The sequence below is a fragment of the Malus domestica genome, chromosome 14 (genome assembly GCF_042453785.1).
Source record: "Malus domestica chromosome 14, GDT2T_hap1".
In the NCBI taxonomy this organism is placed as follows: Eukaryota; Viridiplantae; Streptophyta; class Magnoliopsida; order Rosales; family Rosaceae; genus Malus; species Malus domestica.
In genome coordinates, this window is record NC_091674.1 from 25906239 (window position 1) to 25931900 (window position 25662).

General features: G+C 37.3%; 4 long non-coding RNA genes and 1 pseudogene across 4 annotated transcripts; all 5 read left to right on the plus strand.

The window, feature by feature from the left end:
- The first annotated feature begins 480 nt into the window (after nt 1-480).
- On the plus strand, nt 481-1382 carry LOC108172932 (uncharacterized). The gene is made up of 2 exons (XR_001789513.3): nt 481-651; nt 788-1382. It is a non-coding gene; the product is annotated as an uncharacterized lncRNA (long non-coding RNA).
- Nucleotides 1383-1860: 478 nt separating this feature from the next.
- On the plus strand, nt 1861-2582 carry LOC139191571 (uncharacterized). The gene is made up of 2 exons (XR_011575636.1): nt 1861-2045; nt 2248-2582. It is a non-coding gene; the product is annotated as an uncharacterized lncRNA (long non-coding RNA).
- A 4692-nt stretch (nt 2583-7274) lies between these two features.
- Nucleotides 7275-7990, plus strand: LOC139191386 (uncharacterized). Its single transcript, XR_011575427.1, has 2 exons — nt 7275-7415; nt 7525-7990. It is a non-coding gene; the product is annotated as an uncharacterized lncRNA (long non-coding RNA).
- Nucleotides 7991-10246: 2256 nt separating this feature from the next.
- On the plus strand, nt 10247-11508 carry LOC103455189 (uncharacterized). Its single transcript, XR_011575591.1, has 2 exons — nt 10247-10437; nt 10760-11508. It is a non-coding gene; the product is annotated as an uncharacterized lncRNA (long non-coding RNA).
- Nucleotides 11509-12235: 727 nt separating this feature from the next.
- Nucleotides 12236-13498, plus strand: LOC139187643 (class V chitinase CHIT5a-like; annotated as a pseudogene).
- The last annotated feature ends 12164 nt before the right edge of the window (nt 13499-25662 follow it).

Genomic DNA, 25662 nt, shown 5'->3' on the forward strand with positions numbered 1-25662 from the left:
GATGAAAAAACTAGGAATTAAACCCCCGTGGTCTAGAATGTTAGCAAATTTAGTCCAAAAGTAAGATTTCTGTTAAAGTACTGTTAAAAGTTGGGATAAAACTGTATTTTATGTTCCAATTGACATTGAATTGGGGCTTTTTTTTATTTAAAAAATTAAGCATTATTTTTTTTGTTAATTGTTATAAAAAAATATTTATTTTAAATGTTAATTGGAACTGAAAATACAGTTTTACCCATACTTTTAACAGTCATTTAACAGAAATCTTACTTTTGGACTAAATTTGCTAACATTCTTGACCACAGGAGTTTAATTCCTAATTTTTTCACCACAGGGGTCATCATGCAAGTTTCCTATGACCACGGGGATGAATAATCCAATTTGGCCTTAATTTTTCAAACAAAACCATTAATTCACAACCTTTTTCTAGCTACCGCCCACTTTATTTAAGACAAACACACACACACACATATATATAATTATATTTTAAAGACTACTTAGCTCAGATCTATAAGCCTTGCTTCTACAAGTTCTTGCTCTTGCTTTCCAAGATGAGCAGTTTTCTGGCGAAGTTGGTTTTAGCTGTTGTAACGGTATATCTTCTTCTTGGTGTTTTTCCTGCAACTTCTTCATCAGTAGTACTTCTTCATGGTAATGTTATCTTCCTTCTGTGATCAGATCCGTATTTACATATTTACTTACTATGTTGGCTTGAATATATCAAAGTTTTCAGGGATCGAACTTTCTAGCTGTTAACATTTCTTGCTGTGATTTCATGTGGGTGAAGGCGCTGAGAAGAGTAGTTTATCGAGTGTTGACTGCAGAGGTGGCTGGAGAAAGATAATTTGGAGAAAAGAAGGTAGCTTTGGATGTCTAAGCAAGATTGTTAGCAAGAAAACTGTGCCCATCCGGCGTAGCCTGAGAAAAATCGTTACATCCTCTCCACCGTCACCCCTTAAAAATCGACATAAATCACAGGGTGGCTATGCACCTCCTCCACTTATTGCATGATGATGGCTATCTACGCTTATAAATTTGTCTATGTTTGTTGATCATTCCTTTGAAATTTATTGTTTCAACTTGTTGCCTCATTGCAAGTCCAATATTTGGCTTTGACGTTGTTTGTCACCAACAAGCTCTTTGTGTTGAACCTTGGGAGTCGATGGAAGATAGCTCCGTTGCTCTTACACGTACGGCTCGGGTGATATTCCTCCAAATCTCAAAGCTGGGAAGAAGATCATGCTGCCCTGTGCTTACATTAGGAAGTTTATTGGTGCTAATCCTTGTTTTTCATCTTTTTTCCTAATTGAATCAACATTGATGTATATCGGATTATTACAATATAAATTTATTGCAATGAGAAGTTTATTTTAGTGGTTGCAGTAGTAGGTTTGAGATGTATTGTTGGCCTGTGTCCTCATTATTATTTGATTATTAGCCAGGTAATTCAAGTGGAAGAATACATCTCAAAATATATAACTTGTATTCTTCAATGGTTTTATACCCAATTTTGACGATGAATTTTGGATTTATCCACCTTCATATTGCGTATATTTTTTTTTTGAATAAAACAATGATGCACATTATCTTGATCAACTGACATAATTTAAGCATGTAATATAATTATTTTCACACGTCTTACTTTTCCCTTGTAAAGTTTCAAGATAGAGAGACAACGAGACTCCTTATTGAAAAAGGTGACAAAAGCAAAATTTTCAAAATCGGCTGCTCTATTCATCATAAAGCCTTTAGACCAACATTTCTGCCCATCTCCTACCACATTGTCAACTTGGGTTTTCTCTTTGTGCCAATTTGGTTTATATATTATATATTATATTAGATAATATAACTCAAGAAATTAAACAGAGACTCTATAAATCTGGCTTTCAGGGTTCTCACTAGTATGTATTCACACTGAAGTCTAGCTTCTGCAAGTTCTTGTTCTTCCATGATGGGCAGTTTTCTTGCAAAGTTGGTTTTAGCCCTAGTAGCAGTACATCTTCTTGTGTGTGTTCTCCCTGCAACTTCTACATTACTCCCTCACGGTAAATATAAAAACTCAAAGCACGACATCATTCAGTTTTACGATTTACCATTTACTGATATTGCATATTGCATTACATGCGTTGTATAGATATAGTTGGATTTTTACTCGATCACTGTAGCTTATCATATTTTCGAGGATCACACTTTCTCGGTATTAACCTAACAACATTCCTTGATTGGTGTAAATTCTTGTGGCTGAAGGTAGAAAGGAGAGTTTGTTACATGCTGGGTGCAGAGATGGCTTGAGGAAGATAATTGGAAGAAATCCTGGCTGCAGTCTAAAGAACAATGGTTTCCTCGCCGCCTGCACCGGCTAAAGGTCAACGATCATCGATGGGTCATTCTACACCTCCTCCTATTGCTAAATGATTGCTCTCTTCTTTTACCTGTTATATGGATATAGGCCATTCCCAAGAGAAGTGATAGTGTTTCAACTGTGCTGCCTCATTTGCAAGTACACTTGGCCTGGGGGGTCTTTTTTCAATTCTACAGAAAATCTGTTGTTGCTCTGATTTATTATTATTATTATTATTATTATTATTATTATTATTTATCCAGTTGCTCTGATCTAAATATCTGAACCTTTCCGTTTCAAAAAAGAAAAAAAAAATCCTAAAATCTGAACTGTTAGAACAATCAAATGTCAAGTGTATAATATATAACAATTATACAGTTTATCTTGAATAGAAATTTCACAAATATACGATATATCTTACAATATGAACAATTTAATGAATTTGAATAACAAATCACAAAAAACAAAAAAACACTGACTTGTTTTCGGAAGATAGATACTTGCAGAGCAATCTCCTAAGACAGAAATACGTCCCTACACCGGTGTAGTAGTTCAAAGGACGTCTATCTTGCAGGATACAACTATCTAATCCAAGTTCTTGCACACGAACTTGGATTCTTGACGAATTAGTAGTGTTGTTCTCTATAAGGAATAAAAGGAGTGATTGAATTGATGTATTTCGTTTCTGAGCGGACTGCCATAAATTAAAAACGGACGTAACTGTTCACTTAGTTTTATCCTTTCGGAAAAACTGAATCCAAAAATTAAAAACAAAAAATTAAACTGAATCCAAGGCCCATCTTTGACATTTAATATATACACCTAAACCTCCATTTATAAGGCCCAATGTCCATAGCTTGGGCCCAATTCATTTTAAACCATAAGTGAGTTAAACCACTTATAAAGAGGTGTTTAACAATTTGTTTGGGCGATGTGGGACTGAGTCCCACACTCACAAGTTCCAACAATACCCCACATTTTCTATTCAAACGCTAGCAATACCCCACATTTGAATAGAAAATAAGATACTAACTAAATTAGTAACATCGTTTCAAAGAACTGAGATATGATATGCATCGGGATAGGTGTCTTTTGGACTTGAACCTTCTCTAGTGAGTACTTATCAGATTTACCTAATGAAGCAGTGAATTTAATATCTTGAACTGATCATTGTAAGTAGTAAATCGAAACAAGAAGTATCACACATATCACAGCTTGACACACGTCAATTCATACGGTTGTGTTCATTTTGGTCCTAAACATATCCTGATTTCATGAGACATTTAGAGAATTGTAGCCATATCAAATCTCAAAGATGCGACCCCACATCAATCTCATATAGGTAATGCTAACTAAGAATAACCTGTTCTATTCATCTCAACTATAAGATGTTAGCATTATTAAGAATAATGATTCACCCTTTACGTCTTACAGGTAACACACTGTTTGCCATCATAGGAATAAGTAAGGATTGTGTGTTTCTTACCTTGAGTTTTCCTCAACTAGTTTGCCTATTGAACCTAGACCATTGGATCTCCAATTAGCTAGGTTAGGTTTCCGTCAAGTTATAACTCATTGAGTTGGCTTTAAACCCATTCCCCTCGATGTAAATGCTACTTGATCCTTGGATAGGCCTTTTGTCAAAGGATCGGCAATATTCTCCTTTGATTTAATATAGTCAATGGAGATAGTTCCATTCTTGAGTAGCTGTCTAATGGTTTTATGTCGTCGCCTTATATGTCTTGACTTTCCATTATATTCAGTACCATGAGTTTTTCGTTAAAGTTCTCTACTTTTATTTACGGCCTCCGGAACTCCATTTTGATCTTATTTTGTCATCTGTAATTCAAAAGTCACTCTCACAACTTTACTTCCTGACACTAAAAATTCGTTCCACTTTGATTTGTAGACTCTATTTTCTCTCTAAAACTTATAGGTTGCCTCCTAAAATATATGTGGGACCCAACACCTAACCAGACTATGCCACATATACAATAAATTTAATTATAAATCTCCATTATGCATTAACATTCAACAATAAGAGAATATTAAGTTTAATGAAAATTGAAGGGATGAAAAAATCAAAAAGAAATTTATTAGCCTTGCGCACCCAAATCAAATTTACATAAGAAATTAACATATCTAAGCAATGTGGAACGAATTTTGAGTTTTATAAAAACGACTTTTAAGTTTTATGGGTAAAATAAAGCAAACTTTGAGTTTTGAAGAGTAAAGTGGTGACTTTTGCGTTACAAGGAGCAAAGTGAGATTAAATCAAGTTCCATGGGGTGTAACTAAAAACAAGCCTAAAAGAAAATTTTATAGATATGTGAGGATTTTTTTTTTTTTTGTACAAGACACGTAATAAGTTGAGAAACTCACTTGTACTCATGAACTTAGATCTCATTTATTGACATGATTAATTGATATCGTTACCAGTGTAGATCATTTCAAGCCGACTTTAGGTTTTTTATCACAAATTAGTTAATACCTTTGATTTTAGGTTTGATGTCCTAAAAATTGATAATCCAAAACTTAAAAATGAACCTCTAAAACCACCATTCTATACCCTAAAATAATCAATCATATCGAGTTATCAACAAATTAGATCAAAGGTGGAGAAAATTAAATACAAAATAGGTTTTTCCGACATTTCCTTCTATAAAACAGAAATCACATATCTTGCATGAAGTATTTCTCTAAAATACAAAAGCAGCATATGAATTGAATCTAGACAATGAAGCTTCCAAGAATATATATATATATATATATATATATATATATATATATATATATATATAACACTACTTGCAGCTTCTTCATCAAAAGCTAAAGTTATCAGAATTGTCACACAAATGGTATAGTTTTTGTCGGTTCAGTTGTGCAAGTTGTATTTTAAATTTAAGTAAAAAATCCAAAGTCAAATTGTGTCACTATATGGTGACTGATATTGCCTTCCTAGAAAGCAACGGGAGTAGTAAACGTGTGTGAAAAGTAGATGTCAACTCCATAATCTCTAAACATAAACCTTAAACAATGCAATTTGTACCAAATTTTCATTAAATTAGGCAGAAAAACATTAATTATAATACATTTCAATGTCATTTCGCAATAAGTCTGCTTGCTTTCAGGGTTTTCAATCTCCTTGAGGTCACCAGATTCGCTACGAATAATTTCATACTGCAGGCTTCAGCAAGTTCTTGTTCCTGCAATTTACAAAGATGAGCGGTTTTCTAGCAAAGTTGGTTTTAGTTGTTGCAGCATTGTATCTTCTTCTCGGTGTTTTCCTTAAAAACCATCCACAATATAAGGATAAAGATGATGAGTAATGTATATTCATTCGCGTTTCTGATGATCAAAACTCTCATTTAATAGTCTAAATATTTTATCAGAGAGAAGATGTAAAGAAACTTCCATTAATTCTCTTTTAAAGATAGCTAGTTTTAAGTTGCAAATTTCAATGTGAAAGCACTTACCAAGGGGTAGAAATTGTGGGCTATGGGGGACTAAAAAAGTCCAAGGTTGAAGTCTAATTTTTGAATAGGAAGAAGTAGTCTATAAATCTTACTTCTCGTTCACTTCATCTCAATATGTTGTGGATTTTCTAAGTTAATTGTTTCTGCTTCCGGTGAAGATTTGTTTCCCGGCAAAGTTGGTGGTAATTGTTGCATTAGTTTTGTTGTTTCTTTTGGCCCATTTCCGAACAACTTGTGCATTACTTGCTCATGGTACTTAACATATTAGTTGAAAAACTTCACTTGTACTCTTGAACTTTGATTTCAATTTATTGACATGATTATTTGATCTCTGTACCGGTGTAGATCATTTCAAGCTTGGGGTTTAGGTTTTTAGTCTCATACTAGTTAATACCTTTGACTTTAGGCAGTGACGGAGTCATGATTTTATGTGGGGGAGGGCCTCTCACATACATAGGTAATTTGAACTCAGAACATGAGGAAATTAAAGTAATTTGCATAAAAATTAGAAGACCCTAACTTCAATAGAGCAACCTAACATTGCAAATATGAGGTAAAGAGTAAGCAAGAAAAATTTTAAAATATAAGTTAAAGCAAATTAAAGAAAAGTTGATAGAATAAGGAAGGGAAGTGAAGATTGCACTGCAATAAGAGGAATGGAGAGAAATGAGGCTGGCTTGGAACCGAAAAAAGTTTGGATTGAGAACACACTCGAATTTTAAGAGTATTAAACTAATATGCAGTTGAAGCATTATAATAGTAGCAAGAAAACAAAAGGTAGGATGGGTTAGGGTCCCTTAGTGGCTCCGCCACTGACTTTAGGTTTGATGTCCTAAAAATTGATACTCAAAACCTAAAAATGAATCTCTAAAAGCACTATTCTATATCCTAAAATTATCAATCATATCAACAAACGGGATCAAAGTTGGAAAAAATTAAATACAAAAGAGGCTAATTTTCCAGACGTGTCGGTCTTTGAAAAAGAATTTACACATCTTGCACAAAGTATTTCTCTTAAAATACAAGAGAGCTGCATATGAATTGGTTCTAGACAATAAAGCTTTCGAGAACAATATATATAATTAACCACCTGCAGCTTCTTCGTCAAAAGCTAAGGTTATCAGAATTGTCACACAAATGGGCTGGTTTTCGTCCTTTCAGTTGTGCCAGTTGTATTTAAATTTAAGTCAAAAATCCAAAGTCAAATTGTGTCACTATATGGTGACTGACATTGCCTTCCTAGAAAGCAACGGGAGTAGTAAACGTTTGTGAAAGTAGCTGTCAACTCCATAATCTTAAACATAAACCTTAAACAATGCAATTTGCACCAAATTCTCAATAAATTAAGCTAAAAAACATTAATTATAATATATTTCAGTGTCATTTCGCAATAAGTCTGCTTGCCTTCAGGGTCTTCAATCTCCTTAAATAGGATCACTAGATTCGCTACAAATAAGTTCATACTGAAGGCTTCATCAAGTTCTTGTTCCTGCAATTTACAAAGATGAGCAGTTTTCTAGCAAAGTTGGTTTTAGTCGTTGCAGCATTGTATCTTCTTCTCGGTGTTTTTCCTGCAACTTCTTCATCACTTCCTCATGGTAATGATGTTTTTCTTGTTGGCGTTTTTCAGCTTTAATATAAGTTTTCAAGGATAATTTCTTGCAACTGACAATTTTCTTTCTTGCTGCGATTTTCTTGTGGCTGAAGTCAACGAGAAGAATACTTTATCGCAGGTTGACTGTGGAGATGGCTCGACAACGATGATTGGAAGAAAAGAAGGGAAGTTTGGTAGCCAAAGTGAGATTGTTAGCAAGAAAACTGTGCCCGTCCGGCGCAGCCTAAGATTAATCCTTAAGTCGTCGCCGCCTTCACCCGTTAAAAACCCAACAAAGTCACAGGCAGGCACTGCACCTCCTCCACTTCTTATATGATAATGGCTATATATGTTTATAGTCAGTTTTCTTAAAAGCACCGGTTAGGCGGTTGGGCACGATCACCGTAGTACATAAGCATTTAAAAAATAAAAAATAACGTCTAAACCTACTTTAGACATCCGTCTAGATCTGCTTAGATCACGACTGTCACTTAGATATAAATTTTATCTTTCATTTTGCATTTTATTTTCTAATAAATTGTAAGAGACTTATATGATAGCTAGTTGGATTAACACTCACTATATGCTTCTCCCCATATTTTCAATATGTTCTGTTATTTAAAATTTACATGTCATTCTATTTTGCAATTTATATATTACAAGACAATTATGTATTTTTTTTTTAAATTTAGTAGACATTTATTCATATGTTTTAATAAATTTTGTTAAAATTAGGTCTCACCTATACGCTTAGGCGCTAGACTCTACCTGTTGCCCGATTAGTGCCGAATAGAACTTTGTTTATAGTATTGTACCTGTGGAAGATTTATCATTCTTAGGTAGTTAGTGTTTCAACTTTTTGCCTCATTTGCAAGTCCATTCGGCTTTTAGACCATTCTGCAAGCCACTTACTCGATTTATACTTCCAAGCATGTCAATGTGCATGTTTGACTAATTTTCAAGCATACAATCCACTTATCTCTGGAATTTCTATACAAGGAACTCAAAAGACCGGATTGTGTGTGTGTAGCTTAGTGGTTGATAGCATTCTTTCATGTATCTGAGGTCCTGAGCGCAAGTTGCATTTTCTCGTTATCACTTGTATTAAACACAAAAAAAGGAAATGACTTTTACACACTCTTTTTGTTGTAGCTGTTAAATTAAACAATTAAAGTAAAATTAACTGTCAAGATTAATAGAGAATGCACAAAGTTAAAAAGAGTATTGAAATCAACAAAAAAAAAAAACCGAATAAGACAAACCCACCAACCATCCACAAGATAAGGATGAAGAGATGATGAGTCCATCCACAAGGTAAGGATGAAGAGATGATGAGTAATGTATATTCATTCGTGTTTCTGATGATCAAAACTCTCATTTAATAGTCTAAATATTTTATCCGAGGGAAGATGAAATGAAACTTCCACTAATTATCTTTTAGAGGTAGTTTTAAGTTGCAAATTTCAATGTGAAAGCACTTACGAAGGGGAAGAAATTGTAAGCTATGGGGGACTAAAAAAGTCCAAGGTTATTAGTCTATTTTTTTGTTAAATTTAGGCAGAAGTATATCATTTTTTTTCGGAACACAAATGATATTATCTACACTAAAGGGATGGGATGGGTTGAGTCTCACAATGGACTAGCAATAATGTGGTTCAAATTCGTCTTTAACGAGAATCGAACCTAAGATCTCTCACTTATAAGTGCAGAGGAATACCGCTAGACCGAAGTACTAATTTTTAAAAACTTTCTCCTTCACTTCATCTCAATATGTTGAAGATTTTCTAAGTTTAATGTTTCTGCTTCCGATCAAAGCTCAATTTAAACCCTTTGAAAGACTTGATTGTGGGTTAACCTTGAATGTTTGAACTTTGATTTTGATGTCTTTGATTCAAGTTGGAATGCTTGTTTTTATATTGATCTTGAGAATTTTTCTTTGAAAAAAAAATTTGAACCGGACTGAAAAAAAACAGAATCGACCAAAAACTGCATTGAAGAAAACTAACAGAAAACCGAACTAAACCAAATTGATCAGTAACTTCGGCTCAATTTTCGATTTTGCCAAAAACCGAACCAAATAATACTAAACCCACCCCTAATCCATTGAACCCTAAAATAAACAGTCTAGATTAAAATTTAAAAGCATTAAAAAGTAATTACGTGCTTCCAAAGTCTTAGTTGGTTGCTTTCTTCGCCATTCACCACTAAATGTATCTACAATGGCCCTATGGATGTATACTTATACAATATATGCAACTTGATTTGATCAATTTCATATGGATGTGGTCTTACGAGGACGTCAACAATTTTATGGGTGCATGAGATCACGAGTGTGTGCTTTAAATGATGAGAAATACTAGTGGCTACCACATAATTAAGAACATGGAACATGACCCTTCGAAGAATTATCTGAATTGGATTGAAAGCAAAGTCAACTTTTCTATTTATTTTTAAGTTTCACCTATTACAAAGACGTTAATATGGCAACCTCTCACAAGAAGTGGAGTGTGGCAGCTTTCTCACAAGGGGTGGAGTGGATTTTTGCCTGTGAGCGTTATATATATACATAAGTCTCACCCCTTTATGAGAAGCTACGATACATTGATACCGGGAAAAACCAACGTATTCCTTATCTGACACATGAGGATATGGATACGTGGAGGAAAAGTGCCTGATACATAGCGGGGTATGTGGATATATTGTTGACCAATGGGATACGGGTATCCTAGTGTTGAGATATGAGTATCCTCAAACTAAAATAAGAGGATAATCAGAAAAAATAAGTAAAATATAATTACCCTAATCCACACAAAATCGTGATTGATTGAAGGTTGCTAAATTGAAATGATTCTTTAACAAAAAAAAAAATCAAAACGATTTTTTGTATAAAATTCGGATCTACCTATTTTTCCTCACTCGAATCTCAAAAATCACTCCTTGGGAGAGGCTTTCACCATTAATTGTCATCTGCAACTGATCTGTCATCTCCGTCTGCAACTACTGCGTCTTATCTTTTGCAACTGCTGGTGAGAGTTGGGTTTCGAATTCCATGCTTTCCTTAAGCTTTCGTTTTCATTTTGTTAATAATTTCGATGTTTTCTTGATCTTATTCCTTTGCTTTACTGATTCAGTGATTCTCCATTCGATGCATAATCTGATTCCCATTTTGCTTTTCTGAGGCCAAAGCCCATCTTTGAACGAAAAGCCCTCTTTTGCTTTTCTGCTTTTGTATATTATAATAATATTATTGTATAGTAGACTGGAATAATTTAGATTATAATATTCTTATATATGCTTTCATGAGGCGTTTTTTATCTCCTTATAATATTTTTATATATCCTACTCTAGGGTCAAGTTTCATTTATTAAAAACATCTGGAAATGAGATCGCGTCTTGCAACAACGTTACTAATGAAGAGTTCTGCTCTTAGGCATGTTTCTTTGCCCAATACTAGTTCTTTTGGTTATGATCTACCTGAAGTTAATCTTGATCTAAAGAAGAGAAAGGGAACAAGTGGGCCTCTCAGTAAAGCTTTTAACAATGAGGCTCGAGATCAATGTGATGTTGAAGTTGCAAAGATGTTTTACATATATGGCTTATCATTTAACCTTGCAAGAAATCCGCACTATCGTAACTTATATTTGCGTGCTTCTACACTTCCAGAGTATGTTCCATTAGGTTACAATGCATGCAAAACTATTCTTTTACATCAAAAGAAGAGTCACATTGAGTGGTGCCTCCAACTAATCAAGCTCACATGGAGCACTAAAAGTATAAGTCTGTGTGTTGATGCGTGGACAGATGCACAAAGGAGACCACTTATTAATATTATGACAACTTGTGAAAGTGGGTTATGTTCTTAAGGGCAATTAATTGCGAAGGTGAATAAGACAAGCATTGTATTGCCAACTTGCTATTAAAGAAATTGGTTATGAAAATGTTGTAAAGCTGCTGGGTTACTTATTGAAGCCCACAATCTTAAGCTCTTTTGGATATCCTGTGTTGTTCACACGCTTAATCTTGCTTTGAAGAGTATATGCTTGCCGAAACAAAATGTTTGGTATGATGAATGCAAGTGGATTTCAACTATTTCTAGAGATGCTTAGTCCATAAATTTTTTTTTATTATGAACCATAACATGAGATTGCCTATGTTTAATGAACATTGCAAACTAAAGTCCTAATTTTCTTGTTCAATTATATAAGCTGTCCTAATTTTTCTTGTTCAATTATGAGATTGCCTATCTTTCTATTTTTCTTGTTCAATTATGTGCTGTCCTAATTTTTAAAATTTTCAGATTTGCTTCCACACTTGTGTGATGCTTAGAAGTTTAAGGAAGTAAAGGAAGGTTTACAACAAATGGTGATTAGTCCATATTGGGCTTTGTACAAAGAAAATGATTTGGTTAAAACAATGATGGTGAAGCAAAAGATATTGAAAGAGTATTTTTGGGAGAATATTGATTATATTATTTTCTTTACAACTCCAATACATGATATTCTAAAATGGTTGACACAAATAAATCTTGTCTTCATTTGGTGTATGAGTGGTGGGATGCTATGATTAAAAAGGTGAAAGCTGCTATCTACAGGAATAAGTGCAAGGCATTACATGAAAATAACAGTTTTCTTTATGCATTGTATCACATTTTATTGGAGCGATGGACTAAAAGTAACACGCCACTTCACTGTTTGGGACATTCATTAAATCCAAGGTAATGATTTTGCTAATTTCCTTGTAAATTCTTTTAAATTTTTCTTTAGCTTTATGATTATATTTTCAAAGTGCTATTTCTTTTATTTTAGATATTATAGTTGAGAAAGGCTCCAAGAAGACCCTAGTTGTGTTGCTTCACATCGAGATGTTGAGCTTACAACTGAAAGGAAAAAGTGCTTTGAGAGATACTTTTTCAACGAAGAAATTAGAAGAAATATCAATGTGGAGTATGCCTCTTTAGCTTTATGAATGATAGGTTTCATCAAAGCGCCCCGAACCAAAATCCCGAATTCATCAAAGTGTTCCGGACCAAAATCCCGCCCGTCACCACACTCCTGTACATAAGAGGCGGTGACAATTAACAATGCAACCGTGTTTGCACTCATGGCTTCCACGCAGGCGACCAGAGAAGTTTTCATCAACTCCACAATTCAGGTGGCTCGGAAATACGGGTTCTACGGCGTTGACTTGGTCTGGGTATTTCCTAAGGATGCTGCGGAAATGTCAAATCTTGCCTTGTTATACAAGGAATGGAGAAAGGCTCTAAATAATGAGCCTAGAGTTACCGGGAAGCCCCGTTTACTTTTAACCTCCGCGGTATATTATGCATCGAAATTTACTTTTTACGACGGTCCGAGATCGTATCCGGCCGGGGCAATAAGTAAATATTTGGATTGGGCCAGCCCAATGTGCTATGATTATCATGGGTCATGGGAAAATTTCACCGGGATGAATGCTGCGTTGGATGATTCCAACAGTAATATTAGTACTCGTTACGGAATCGGGTCGTGGATTGAAGCCGGTGTCCCACCCAAAAAGCTGGTCGTGGGTCTGCCTTTGTACGGGCGGACTTGGACGCTCAAGGACTCGAAAGTGAACGGGATCGGGGCACCGGCTTTGGGTGTGGGCTCTTGGGATGGTGTTTTGGTCTATCACCAAATCGTTCATTTTAACAAGAGAACCAATGCAACAGTTGTGTTTGATACCGAATCAGCGTCTTACTATTCTTATTCGGGTAGCTCTTGGATCGGGTATGATGGTGTCCGGTCCGTGAACGTGAAGGTCCGGTGCGAAGTCGTTGGGCTTGGGCGGATACTTCTCTTGGGCTCTGGGCCAGGACAATGAATGGGCCATATCAAAACAAGGTGAGGTTCCAACCCAAACTCAATTTGAATTCAATATTTTTTTAATTTCAAAATTCATGTAGGTTTGAGTTTATAAATTTGAATTCAATATTTTTTAATTTCAAAATTTATGTAGGTTTGAGTTTGTCGTTGTGTTTTTTGTTTGGCAGCTTGTAATGCTTGGAAATACTGAGGATTTATTTTTAATGGAATATGAATGCTTCAAATCCCGAGCTTCGTGGATATATCTCTGCCGCTTGATTAGCACCTAATAATGTCTTTTAGAACCTTGCTTGAACTTTGATCTCATTTGTTGACATGATTAATTGATCTCGGTACTGATGTAGAACATTTCAAGCTTGGACTTTAGGTTTTTAGTCTCGAATTAGTTAATACCTTTGATTTTAGGTTTGGATGTCCTAAAAATTGATACTCAAAACCTAAAAACGAACATCTAAATGCATCATCCCATACCCTAAATAATCAATGATATCGACAAATGAGATCAAATTATGAGAGTTAAATACAAAAAAAAAATTTCCGGTCAGTCTTTAAAAATGAAATTACTCGTCTTTCTTTCTCTTAAAATACAAGAGAGCAGCATATGAACTGGATCTAGACAATAAAGCTTCCAAGAAGAATATATATAACCACTTGCAGTAGCTTCGTCTGAAGCTAAAGTTATCAGAATTATCACACAAATGGGCTGGTTTTGTGGTTTCAGTTGTGCCAGATCTTAAACAATGCAATTTGTACCAAATTCTCATTAAAGTAGGCAAAAAATCATTAATTATAAAATATTTCATTGACATTTCCCAATAAGTCTGCTTGCTTTCAGGGTAAATCTCCTTAATTAGGATCACTAGATTCGCCAGAAATAATTTCATACCGAAGACTTCCACAAGTTTTTGTTCCTGCAATTTACAAAGATGAGCAGTTTTCTAGCAAAGTTGGTTTTAGTTGTTGCAGCATTGTATCTTCTTCTCGGTGTTTTTCATGCAACTTCTTCATCACTTCCTCATGGTAATGTTATTTTTCTTCTTGGTGTTTTTTGGCTTTAATATAAGTTTTCAAGGATAACTTTCTTACAACTACCAATTTTCTTTCTTGCTACGATTTCTTGTGGCTCAAGGCAATGAGAAGAATACTTTACCGGGTGTCGAATGTGGAGATGACTTGATGAAGATAATTGGAAGAAAAGAAGGGAAATTTGGATGTCAAAGTGAGATTGTTAGCAACAAAATTGTGCCCGTTCGGCGCAGCCTAAGATTAATCCTCAAGTCGTCGCCACCCTCACCCATTAAAAACGCACAAAAGTCACAGAAAAGGTCTTGATGAAGGCTATATATATATATATACCTATGGAAGTTTTATGATGGGTAGTTAGTGGTTGAACTTGTTGCCTCGTTTGCAAGTCCATTTGGCTTTTAAACAATTCTGGAATCCACTTACGCTCGACTTAAACTTCAAAGCATGTCCATGTGTTTGACGAATATTTTGGTATACGATCCACTTATCTCTGCAATTTCTACACAAGGAACTCAAAAGACCCGATCGTGTGTGTGTATTTGTACAAAAACACATATAGAGTTCTAATAGGAGAAAACCCCCTTAATTAACCACTTTTTATGTTCTAATTGATTCTATAGGAGTGCTAAACACTTTGCGTGCCTTCTCATGTCAGTAGCGTTTTTCTTTCCCTGAAGTATTGAACTTCAAGTAGTTTTCCCCAGTTGTCACATGGCATATACGAAAAGCACAATCAGGTAAGGAGCGTGTAGCTTAGTTGGTTCATAGCATTCTCCCATGCATGTGAGGCCCTGAGTTCGAGTTGCCCTTCCCCAATATCACTGGTATCAAACGATAAAAACAGAAATGACTTTTACACAACCCTCCTGTTTTGTAGCCTTTAAATTGAAAAATTAAAGTAAGATTAATGCTCTAGATTAACAGAGAATGCACAAAATTAAAAAGAGTATTGAAATCACCAAAATAAAAGGCAGAATAAAAAAAAACTAACGAACCATCCACTGATCCACAAGACTGTAAAATCTAGAGACTCAGTTTGTTTCACTTCAATTGCATACCCCATCAATCATGGGATGCATGTATTTATAATACTTCCATACTTACAGATTAGGTTTGAAAACCCTAGATACAAGAAGTTGTGAACAACTAAAATACAATCAGATCCTAAAGATAGGATTACAACCAAAAGATCAGATTACAACAGAAACAAATACCAATCATTCCTATAAACTAGGAACGGCTGAAAAGATAGAAGTTTAAACCAAAGTAAACTCCACAGGTTTCGTTGATGTGCTGGACAACTGACTTCGTCTAACAGCCCCCCGCAAGCTGACAGGTTGTGGAACAACCGGAAGGTTGGAGACAAGAAACTTAAACCGAGACGACGACAGGCCTTTGGTAAACAAGTCCGCAATTTGATCTTGGGAACAAATATAATTAACCAATAGTTGACCACGAACAACCTTCTCCCTGACATAGTGATAATCAACTTCTAAGTGTTTTGTTCGTGCATGAAATACGGGATTGGACGCTAGGGCAATGGAGGAGATATTATCGCACCATATTTGAGGAGGAATCAAATGCAAATGCAAGTCTTTGAATAAAGACCTGAACCAGGAGAGCTCCGCCGCAGTGTATGCTAACTGCCGGTACTCGGCTTCAGCACTAGACCGAGATACGGTCTTCTGTTTCTTAGAGCTCCAGGAGACAAGGTTGGAACCAAGATATATACAAAAACCACCCGTAGAATGCCGAGTATCCGGATTGCCTGCATAATCTGCATCAGAGAAGGCACTGAGTTGAGTAGTCCCAGGCTTATAGAGAAGACCATGATTATGCGTAGCCTTCAAATATCGCAAAATCCGTTTGACAGCCATCCAGTGAGACGTTGTAGGAGCATGCATAAATTGGCACACTTGGTTGACAACATAGGACAGATCGGGGCGTGTAATGGTGATATATTGTAGTGCTCCAACGACACTACGATATACCTCAGGTTTGTCAAACGAGTCTCCCTTATACGCACTGAGCTTATGTCCCGAAGAGACCGGAGTAGAGATAGGCTTGGCTTCAGTAAATTTTGTACGAGAAAGCAAGTCTAATGCATATTTAGACTGACACAAATGCATTGCAGTCCTATAGTAGTTGACTTCGATACCTAAAAAATAACGAAGATGACCTAAATCTTTCATCGAAAACAACGTACCAAGTCGCGTAATCAACCTGGAAATTTGAGGAGGACTATTGCCGGTGATTAGTATATCATCGACATAAATTAAAAGAATAATATACACACCTTGCTTTCTGAAGACAAACAAACTGTAGTCACAACTAGATTCGTGAAAACCAAGTTCAAGCAGAAAATCGGAGAACCTTTGAAACCAAGCCCTGGGCGCTTGTTTTAAACCATAAATACTGCGTTGAAGCTTACACACATGTGTAGGGCATTGTTGATCAACAAAACCCGGTGGCTGACGCATGTAAACTTCTTCCTGCAAAAAACCATGCAAAAACGCATTTTGCACATCCAGCTGCCTGACAGGCCATTTGTTGGACACGGCAAGACTTAAAACAAGCCGTATCGTACTGTGCTTAACAACGGGACTGAAGGTCTCACTGTAATCCACTCCAGCCTGTTGATGAAACCCGTTGGCGACAAGTCTAGCTTTATAGCCTTCAATCGAACCATCAGCACGTCGCTTCAACTTGAACACCCATTTATTTGGCAGCAGATTCATGTTGGGACGATGAGGAACCAAACTCCAAGTTCCACATCACTGCAGGGCATTAAACTCTTGAACCATGGCATGCCTCCACTCCTGAGACTTGACAGCTTGACTGAAACACGTTGGTTCAACATGGAAGTTGTCAACAGTTAAATGCATAGCATATTTTGGATTGGGTTTATGGATGCCTGACTTGGAGCGTGTGGTAATTGAATGGGGTTGGCCACTGGCAGTGACAAGGAGCACAGATTCAGAAGGTACGCCAACGTGCTCATTTGATGGTTGGATAGTCTGGGCAGGAGCGGATGACACTGGTATTGGAGGGCAGGGTGGGACGGCAGGAGGGTGAGATTGGGTAATAGGGTGGGAGGCTTCTGTGGCAATAGGTATTTGGGTGGGAGTAACGGCTTGGGCAAGGGATGGTACGACCAGATCAAGATGACGAGGTTGAGGCATACTAGGGCAACTAGGGTTATCAAAAGTTAATAATAAGTCTGTGGCTTGGGTAGTACCTGAGGGTGTGACACTTGCCGAAGAAGATGTGAGACCCTTAAAAGGGAAGGAGTCCTCATCGAATAGGACATGGCGAGACACATAAATGCGTCTTGTAGACAGATCCAAGCACTTGTAACCTTGGTGATTCAGTGAATAACCTAAGAAGACACACGGTTTTGATTTTGGTTGAAGTTTATTTTGCATGTAAGGTACCAACCAAGGAAAACATCGACATCCAAAAACCTTTAAAGTGTCATACTTTGGCTGTTTTTGAAAAAGTTTTTCATAAGGAGACGCATAGGATAGAAGTTTGGTGGGAAAACGATTTATCAAATACAAGGCCGTGGAGCATGCATCAAACCAAAATCGGTTAGGCATGTGAGATTTAGAAAGCATGACTATGCTTGTTTCAACAATATGGCGATGTTTGCGCTCGGCAATTCCATTTTGTTCAGGGTGTTTGGGACATGAAAACCTTTGTGAAATGCCATTAGCAGCGAGAAATTTAGTAAAGGCATGACTTTTATATTCGCCACCTTCATCACATTGAAGAGTTTTAAGTGGAAAATTCAGCATTTTTTCAACATTGGCCTTAAATTGAACAAAGATTTGAAACACTTCACTTTTGTTTTTCATTGGAAAAATCCAAGAATAGCGAGAGTAATCATCCACAAACAAAACATAGTAACGAAAACCTTCATTTGAAATAATGGGAGAACACCACACATCAGAATGTACCAGTTGCAACGGAAACTTAGAAACAGACTCGGACAATTGAAAAGGTAACTTAGTACTCTTACCTAAGGGACAAGACTCACAAAAATTGACCTTTGAAGTACCATGAATTGGTACCAAATTATTTGAAATTAAAAACTTAATGATAGAATTGGCAGGATGACCTAGCCTCGCATGCCATGTATTCACTGAACACCGAAGCCCTACAAATGCAGATATTGGATGCTTGAGTTGTCCAATGCCACATGGAAATGGATATAATCCATTCTCACATCTCCCTTGGAAAAGCGTCTTCCGGGTCTTGAGGTCCTTAACAAGGAAAAAGGAGGGAAAAATCAGTAGGTAGCAATGGTTGTCTAATGTAAATTTATGTGCGGAGAGAATATTTTGGGAGGCAGTGGGACAGTGATGAATATTAGGTAAGTCAAATGAGCAAGTGGAAGTATGTAATGTAGTTGAACCAGTATGAGAGATAGAAATGCCAGATCCATTACCTACACCCCCAATAGTTTCATTACCATTGTACTCTTTAGGGTTAGCCAGATTCTGAAGATCAGGAGTAATGTGAGCGTTGGCACCTGTGTCGAGAAGCCAGGTTCCATTCTTTTGTTTGTTGACAGAGACTGGAGAAGACGTCATTGCTGTGAGCTTGGTCGCGGGAATTCTGCCTTCAAATGCAGCATTCATTCTGTGATAACAATCAAGGGCCGGATGACCTGGTTTGCCATAGATTTGGCAAACAATTCTCTCACCATTAGAGTTAACCCGCTCGCTACTGCATGGCAGAGTGCGGAAGTGGGTGTTGTTGTTGTTACGAGGTGCAGGTCCTCGTTGATTGAAAGAATTACCCCGAAAGGATGAAGATGCTCCTCTTCCAGTCCCTCGAGTGCGACCAAACCCTTGTCCTCGAGAGGCAACAAAGGCATTAACCGGCGCAGATTCCACCAACGAAGCAGTGTGCACAGCCATGCGACGTTCAGTGGTTAACAGCAAAGCCTCAAGGGTAGGGTAGGTAATTGGTGAATCACGGGCTTGAGCTGCACTGACAGTCATCTCAAAAGCAGGTCCGAGATTGTTCAACACAATCTGAACAAGTTCATCATCACTCACAGGTTGCCCTGCTAGGGCAAGGTTGTCAGCGATCGCGTTCATGCGATCTAGGTAATCTGCCACAGAAAGATCACCTTTCTTTGTCTGCATCAATTCATTCCGCAAAAACAAAATCCTGTTTTGAGAAGTAGAAGCATACCGTTGCTCGAGTGCTTCCCAGGTGGCGCGAGCAGTCCTCTTGCTTGCCACGACAGACAATACAGACGCTGTTAAAGATCCATTGATCCAGCTGAGGATCATTTGATCCTGTTGAACCCATGCAGTGTAGGCAGGATCCACAGTTGTTGAACCAGATACGTACTTGGACGGGGACACCAAGGTACCATCCACATATCCCATCAGATCTCTACTTTTGAGAATTGGGAGAATTTGGGCCAACCACAGTGGGTAGTTGGTCCTGTCAAGTTTGATGTTAACGACGGTGGAAAAAGGGTGGAAGGACGGATTTGTAGTGGGGTTGGGAGTAGGGTTGGTATTGGAGGATGAGGGGGAAACATTGTTTTCAGCCATTGGAGCGTGGGGAAGAAAAGGATCGATGTCGTTAGACAAAAAAAGGGCTCAATACCATGTAAAATCTAGAGACTCAGTTTGTTTCACTTCAATCGCATACCCCATCAATCATGGGATGCATGTATTTATAATACTTCCATACTTACAGATTAGGTTTGAAAACCCTAGATACAAGAAGTTGTGAACAACTAAAATACAATCAGATCCTAAAGATAGGATTACAACCAAAAGATCAGATTACAACAGAAACAAATACCAATCATTCCTATAAACTAGGAACGGCTGAAAAGATAGAAGTTTAAACCAAAGTAAACTCCACAGGTTTCGTTGATGTGCTGGACAACTGACTTCGTCTAACAAAGACAAGGATGAAGATGATGAATAATGTATATACATTCGTGTTTCTGAGGATCAAAACTCTCATTTAATAGTCTAAATATTTTATCCGAGAGAAGATGAAAAGAAATTTCCACTAATTATCTTTTAGAGGTAGTTTTAATTTGCAAATTTCAACGTGAAAGCACTTACCAAGGGGTAGAAAGTGAAACCTATGGGGGACTAAAAAAGTCCAAGGTAGAAGTCTAATTTTTGAAAAAATTAGGCTGAAGTAGTCTATAAATCTTACTTCTCCTTCATTTCATCTCAATATGTTGAGGGATTTTTCAAATGTAACTGTTCCTGCTCCCGATGATGAAGAATTGTTTCCCAGCAAAGTCGGTGCCAATTGCAGCATTAGTAATGTTGCTTCTTTTGGTCCATTTCCAAACAACTTGTGCATTACTTCCTCATGGTACTTAACTATATAATATCTTCCCTTGAGATACGTATGTATGTAACGTGTTAGATAGTTACACTACATTTCATTTGAGGTTTTTCACTTTCTTGACTCAATCATCTGGTACGAATTAGTTTCTCGATTGCTATGATTTTCTTGTACAGCTGAAGGTGGTGATCATGCCAAAAACTTTGTGCCGCATGTTGAATGTAGACTCAAAAGTGAGATTCTTAGCCATTGTAATACAATAGTCCCCATTGGGCGCAGCCTAAGACCAGTCACCCCGCCGAATCCACCTTCGCCCACCAGAAATCTAGTCAAGCACCCTTATATTTAAGGCTTTACTGATTTCTCATCTCTTGATTTTAATAGGGTTGCATAGTAACTATAATATTTCTTCTCTTTGTAATTAAATTTATTCTATCAATGTAGCTAATGTCCCTATTTAAATGGCTCCAAATGTAAGTGCAAGACAGTCAATTTAGTGAATTATGATTTATCCAAGAAGAGAGCGAGTTTTCTCCTTCTTAAATCAAGTGTTAGGGTTGGTTGTGTTGAGCGAATCAACGATTAGCGACATGAATGATTCCATTGGCCCTGATTGAGTGATTCCCAAGTCATCTATATGTAACATCCCACATCGCCCATGGGAGTTGATCCTATAAGCTTTATATACATATTCTAATCTCTATTTAGCACGAGGCCTTTTGGGAACTCACTGACTTCGAATTCCATCGAAACTCCGAAGTTAAGCGAATTCGCACGAGAGCAATCCCATGATGTGTGATCCACTGGGAAGTTCTCGTGTGAGTTCCCAGAAACAAAACCAGTGAGGGCGTGGTTGGGGCCCAAAATGGACAATATCGTGTTACGGCGAAGTCAAGCCCGGGATGTGGTGGGGGCCGGGCCGGGATGTGACACTATCACTCCTCTCCCTGAGACTCCTTGGGTTCTTACTACATTAAGTAGCATCAAAGCAGGTTTTCTGTTAGGTTAGAAGATCATGGATGATATTTTCTATTTGTTTGAATATAAAATGGTTGAAGAGATTAGCTTGGTTGATTTAAATTCTCCGCCAGTTTATGACAAGTATGTTGAGGATGATGAGTATATTGTTGATGTGGCTCATCAAGAGGTTTATCTGCTTGACACGCCCGACCTTGATATTCTCCAAACACCAGGGTAGGCACGTGCTGGCCGACACTCGAAGGTGATGAAGCCATATTAGGATGCATGAGAACTAATAACAATTAACCGACATAAATAAAACTTGTAAATTTAATTATAATGAATATGCATTTATAAAATGTATTCAGAGCATACAACTAAATTGAGACACTAAAAAGAAATAATATAAAATTGAATGAACAAAAGGATGGGTCCTACATCGAGAGGACTCGAAGATGCCATGCGGGAGTGCTTTAACGCTGGGATTGTACACCTCGATTCTAAGTCCTGAGGGGGCACAAAACAAAAAATGAATGGACCAAGTTGATATATAAGTAGTACTAAAATAGTTAATCTTTAACGTACTAACCCCTAGGTTTAGAAAATTTGTATATCATAATAAGTAATAGGTTTTTCTGAAAACCCTAGCATGCCATAAAACCTTTCGTAAAACATATTCATATAGTGTGCTTAATAATGTTATCATAATCGACCGAAGCCACCAACCCACACATGGCCAAAGCCATAAATAAGTATATCTCGGCCGAAGCTACCAACCTACACCCGGCCGAAGCCATATAAGTATCATTCGCTTGTAGGCAGAATCATTCGAATAACCACTAAATAAGCACATAAAAATATTAACATAATGTTTCTAATATATATATATATATATATGTGTGTGTGTGTGTGTGTGTGTGTGTGTGTGTGTGTATATCTCAAATTGGAGCTCAGTAACTAAAACGTCATATCGTAAAACCACGTTCATAAGTAGGTATATAGTCATCAATCATATATACCATAAAGAATGTAAAGTTGATAAAGCATAATAATATAACATAAAGTGTAAATCCAATTTACTCATAAACATTTCATAAAACGTAACCAACAAATCATGCTTTTCATGTATGCATTTCTAATAGTAAAATAATGCATTTTAGAAGGGGTCCACTCACAAATATTTCGTCATCGAAGAACCGTGTAACTAGAGAGAACGGAAACGCCATAAATAATTACACCTAAGCACATAAAAGTACCAATTAATAAAACTATACTAAAACGATTGAATTTGAGAAAACGGACGTTGGAAACGGATTCATGACATCAAATTACCCTAAGAAGGGTCTCGGGCAAATTTTATAAAAGTCAACAAAAAGTCAATGCGAGAATATTCCATTGGATTCGATCTGGGTTGGGCCGGCTCAGGCGGGTTGGGTCAAGGGTTTTGGGCCGATTTATTCAATTAGGTTTAGACTTATAACTCGGCTGGGTTATAAAGGTGGGCCTGAGGTATTTGAGTTGGGTTGGCCAATTGGGCTGAGTTTCATGGCCCAAAAAGTTGGGCCGATTTAAGCTGGTGGGTCGGGTTTTGACCCGTTTTCAGGCCGGGTTGGCCATTTCGAGGAAGAAGAAGGCTGGAGCTTTTCCAACTCCGTTCAACCCCAAAACTCAACTAAAATCAGTGATGCAATATATCAAAATGAAGGCCAAAAAACGAGGAGGAGAACTATACCAATATCAAGACGAGTGATGGCAGCAGTTGGCCGGCAAACAGTCTGAAAATCACGGTATTCTCGTCAGAATTTGGGAAAGCCTTTCCCGACGTGTTTTTGTGTTCAAAACAACCATATAAACTCTTTAAAATACTCTAAACGTATTCCAAAACATGATCCAAGAAGATTTAAGGATTTCTCAAAGCTTACCCTCACCAGGAACGTCAAGAGTTCGTGCGAGAGCAATCCCATGATAGGTGATCCACTAAGAAGTTCTCGTGTGCGTTCCTAGAAACAAAAACCTTGAAGGCGTGGTCGGGGCCCAAAACGGACAATATCGTGTTACGACGGAGTCAAGCCCGGGATGTGGTGGGGGCCCGGGCCGGGATGTGACATTATCACTCCTCTCCCTGAGACTTCTTGGGTTCTAACTACATCAAGTAGCATCAAAGCAGGTTTTCCGTTAGGTTAGAAGATCGTGGATGATATTTTCTATTTGTTTGAATATAAAATGGTTGAAGAGATTAGCTTGGTTGATTTAAATTCTCCGCCAGTTTATGACAAGTATGTTGAGGATGATGAGTATACTGTTGATGTGGCTCATCAAGAGGTTTATCTGCTTGACACGCCCAACCTTGATATTCTCCAAACACCAGGGTAGGCACGTCCTGGCCGACATCCAAAGGTGACGAAGCTATATTAGGATGCATGAGAACTAAGAACAATTAACCGACATAAATAAAACTTGTAAATTTAATTATAATGAATATGCACTTATAGAATGTATTCAGAGCATACATCTAAACTGAGACATTGAAAAGAAATAATATAAAATTGAATGAACAAAAGGATGGGTCCTACATCAAGAGGACTCGAAGATGCCATGCAGGAGTGCCTTAACGCCGGGATTGTACACCTCGATTCTAAGTCCTGAAGGGGCATAAAACAAAACATGAGTGGACCAAGTTGATATATAAGTAGTACTAAAACATGGTGACATTCACCCATTTCCATTCGCATCCCCAGTGGGTCCCCGACAACCCAAGAATGACAACCATGGAAATTTCTTCCCATCTCTGAACAGGAATAGAAACAAATTGAGATAAGCCCGATGGCTTCCATTTCAAACTTAACCATTTTTGTGTGAGACACACTACAACATCTTTGGTCAAAAGGATGCAACATTTCTCGCCGTAGAGAAAACATCACCAGATTTTTACAGCAAGAAAGGTTTTTATTAGCTCTAGGTGAAAGATAGGATGGTTCACATCATGCGGTTCCAATAGTCAAGAGGTACATGCGTTACTCGATCATGTTGCCTCAATGTGCAGCCAACATTTAATAATACACCACCATAAAATTCAAAAAGTGTAAGAACTACGATCAGATAAGACAATACCCCATTTTCAAAAACTTTGTTCACCGTCAGCATCGCACTAGAGTTGACTAGTTTCTTAGCAAAAAAGGAAATAGGTCTAAACTCAAAGAATAGTTAAGAACTGTTGATAAGATTTGACGAGGTCAAAGGCATTTTGTATTTCATAACACCATGTGAAGGTTTTCAATTTCCAATGGTCGTAAACCCTTTAGGAAATTGATAAGAATATCGTCTGCTACCAAAGAATCTCTCAAGAAGAGTATCTACTCTAAACAACAATAACGTTCGAAGAAATTGACGTATAGCTGACTGTCAATGTTTAGTGAACCTGACCTCGTGGTTGGAGTAAGCAAGAATGATATCGATAGAACAATCGCCAGAATTGTTCTAAGGATCCAGCGGGAGCGAGTCAGAAGACATTGATTCGATCACACCAAAATAACATTTACTACACTTTGCAACATCTAGCGCTTACTTGCTCTCTCCAACACGAACTTTGAATGTTTCGAGCAATTTCCATATAGATGTGACTCTGCCTGCCATTCCTAGGGAACACATGTCGCAGAATAACATCACCAATTCAGATATTCCAAACTTAAACCACTTAGATTTTTCCGTTTCACCACACTTTTATGTAGATACGACTCTGCCCGTAATTCTTAAGGAACACATGTTACAGAGTAACATCACCATTTCGGGTCTCTAGTTGGTCTTAACCAACTTATACCATTAAAAACTTTCCATTTCCAACACTCATATGCAGATTTGACTCTGCTAGCAATTCCTGAGGAACGCATGTTGCAGAATGACATCGCCACTTTGGATCTGCAGTTGGTCTTGTAAAACTGACTCTGCCTATAATTCCTAAGGAACGCATGTTGCAGAGTATTGGTCCGATGTTGAAAGTCGTCCAACAATCCATTTTGTCATTGATGAGGCACAATCCCGACACAAAATTTCTTATTCTTGAATATGATGTGACTATTCACCCAA